We start from the raw sequence: 3,144 nt of genomic DNA, 5'->3' as shown, positions 1-3,144 counted from the left end.
AAGTTCATAAAAAAGCAGTTGCTCACACTGGGCTGCGGTCCTCGGCGTTCTGTATACTCCGCTGGCCAATCGCAAAACTAAACAAAATGAGCTTTTTAATAGGCAGTTTTATCGCGGAAGCCTTCAATGCCTCATCGTTGTAAGCAGGAGTTGTCGACAGAAATGTCACGCTCTTCAATTGGCCGAAATTGTCTGTGATATCACAGTGCGCGAATTTCAAACGGGGCCAATTGTTTTTTGCTAGTAACCATGGGACCAATTAAAGGGATCGTATAGTGATGCTCCAAGTAAGTGGGATTGAGTTTACGTAATTAGTCAATTACCCAGTTAACCTAATTAACCTTTCTAGTCATGCCAGAAAGATAAATAAAACCGAGTACGAAATTGGTCGAGTTGGGGAACCAGGGTTTCCGGAGTGGGAGTCGAGCACGCTAACCGTCGCTAATCGTGGGGCACTGGGTGCTACTTCAAGCTGCATTATGCAGCGTTTTGCTAAGTGTCTCCTTTTTCCACTGTAATGTGTGTCGAGAAATAAATTTTCAATTTCAAAAAACCACTCTACCTTGCCAGCACGGTCGTTTGGAATGAATAAAGGTGCGTCTAGTGAATACGGTGTCTTCGTTCACTCCCATCTTCCTCCCTTCCCTTTCGGCGAGGTTCAGGTGTTCACCGAGATATGAGGGACAGATACATCTCCCTTCCTCAAAAACCAGTTTACCGACGAGAATGGCGTAGAACCGAACGGGCGATGGCGTTCTGTGGACTCCCTGGCAGCGTTGCAAGACGCTGCCGCGTAAGAGGCGAACCTGAACATCTTAACCACACATCAGTGACACAAGCAGCAACAGCGCGCTTAAGGCTTTCGCCTTGCCGCATTTTGGGTCAACAAAGTGCCCCCCTGAATTATTAGTTTCACGTACGTAGAGCGCTTACGAGTCACCAGTGCGCATGCGCATAACGGGAAGCGTCAGCGTGGGTCTCACGGACGTACGTGAGATTCGGATCTTTGCTTTGCGGTTTTCATGTTGCTTGCGTACGTGGCGTTGGGAAGATCGCGGCGCCCTGCCCGCCCGCTTCAGAGTGAATACAGCATTGTCGCTAATCCCTCAACGTGGTATCGTGTTGTCAACTGTTGTATTTGCCTTCAGTTGGCCCGTTCTTGCTCTTTCATGAAGTTTTAGGTGAGTACTAGCTTTTGTTTTCCAGATAGAAGCCCGTTTCAGCAGCTCCTAAGACTGACGGAGAAGCGTTTTGTAGTCGTCATAGCAACGGAGGCCGATGGTCTCGCGAGACCACGCGGGGCTCGAAACCCCGCGGGATATCGCGAGACCCTCGGCACAGTCATCGGGAAAAGCAAAACGGTGCGCGTTTCCGCTCCGTGCACACACGTTGTCAACACGAGTGGGACACCAGCGCGCCATCGCTTCTCGAAAAGCGATGAGTCTGATATGCTGCGGGACGAGAGGGAACGCAATCCCTCGGAAGATAACATGCAGGGCAGTGGACTGAAATCGCTCGACATTTGCCACAAGCAAGGGGGAAAGTATTTACCGCCTGCACTGTGCGCGACCGCAAGTCTTGCTACAAGCGCACTGTGGCTTGACTTGGCTCGGCTCCAAGCAGCTCGACGCTCCAAGCGGCTCCAAGCAGCTTATCTGTTCTAGACGGCGCGGCATTTTTTAGTTCTAGGCAGATCTACACAGTTTGCGTCCCGTACGTGTAGCTAAAACTGTACGAAGCGACACGAGCGTACGCTGCGTAGACCGTTGACGTAGACTGCTGACGTTTACGTACGTGAAGGTTCTACCATTGCCTCCTCTAGAAAGATGCCTGCCGTGGGCGACAAAAATTTTCTATTTTTGTCGCACTATTTTTGTCGCAATTTTCTAAAATCAATTTTTCCTCCTTTCCACTTGAGGTGGAAAGCGCTAGCGCTCCTTGCGGCGGCCGCTTGCACCACATGCGCGCATGCGCACACTGCCGCGCGGTCGAGGCGCGCGCGTGCCGTTTCTGTAGCAGACGACGTCTGTGCGGCAGACGACACCTTCCGTGCGTTCTCGACTGTTTACGCAGATAAAAACATAAGCGTGCAGAGGGGAAGGAAAAAAGTCGCAAATAAATTTATTTTGCTCCCTCATAGGTTATTTAAGCACTCTTTGAACGACGTTTGAATCTTTTGTGAAAACTACGGCGGCGGACTTATTAGCAGAAGAGCTGTTTAACACGTCAGATGACTGCTGCCGCTCGCTGCTCGCACCTGTTTCTGTCTTTTGGCACTTCAGAAGCAGTTTTGTGCATTGTGCGTTTTGAAAAGAGTTCGGTATTGTAAAGTGCGATGCGCTATTGTTGCGTCCCACGCTGCATCTCAAGCGAATGAAGGAAGGAGCCCGGAGTCTCACTACACGAGCTAGCATCCGACAGCGCCACGCGGGAGCAATGGATAGGAGTAATAGCACGAAAGGATTGAGTGCCAACATCTGATTACGCGGTTGTGTGCAGCCTACACTTACAACCATCTGATTTCCGAGACGGCTGCAAGCGACGTCTACAGAAGCCAGGTGCAGGGCCTAGTGTATTCATTGCTAGAACGCCGAGCCTGGAGAAGTCCACCGTTCCGGAGAAGCCAGGTGGAGGAGCAGAAAAACGTAAGCGCGAGCTTTCGCCAAGTGTGCCTTGCGTGTTAGATGAGCGTGCGGATGGGCAAGGCAACAATGCGATTGCAGAACACAAGGCAGCCCCTCCAGTTGAACTACCCGGTGAGCTATCGACATCATCAAACGCTGGTGCGCCAACCAACAGGCAATATACAGATGGTAGAAGCAGCGCACTTCACATTGAGCGTGATGTGAATGCACCGAGTGGCGCATCGCATGAACCTCTGCTACATGGCGAAGAAACGGTCACAGCTGTGAGGAAGAAGAAACGAAAAACCAAAGCCCACGCTAAGAGGTCATTTCAAACACAAACAGCGCGAACACCCTCTTCGATTTTTTTTCCTCCAGCGCAAACGGTGGCGACGAAAAGAACACGCCCTGAGAGCGAAAACTGACAGACTGAGCAGAACAGTGGACGCGTACAAGCAAGAGCTTGTGAAAGTGAAGAAAAGCTGCTTGGTCAGTGCATTTTTTGAAGTTGTCGCCGATG

This window comes from Amblyomma mixtum, unplaced genomic scaffold (assembly GCF_055824585.1).
Source record: "Amblyomma mixtum isolate Tamu unplaced genomic scaffold, ASM5582458v1 scaffold_12, whole genome shotgun sequence".
In the NCBI taxonomy this organism is placed as follows: Eukaryota; Metazoa; Arthropoda; class Arachnida; order Ixodida; family Ixodidae; genus Amblyomma; species Amblyomma mixtum.
Note: the sequence above shows the minus strand (reverse complement) of the source record.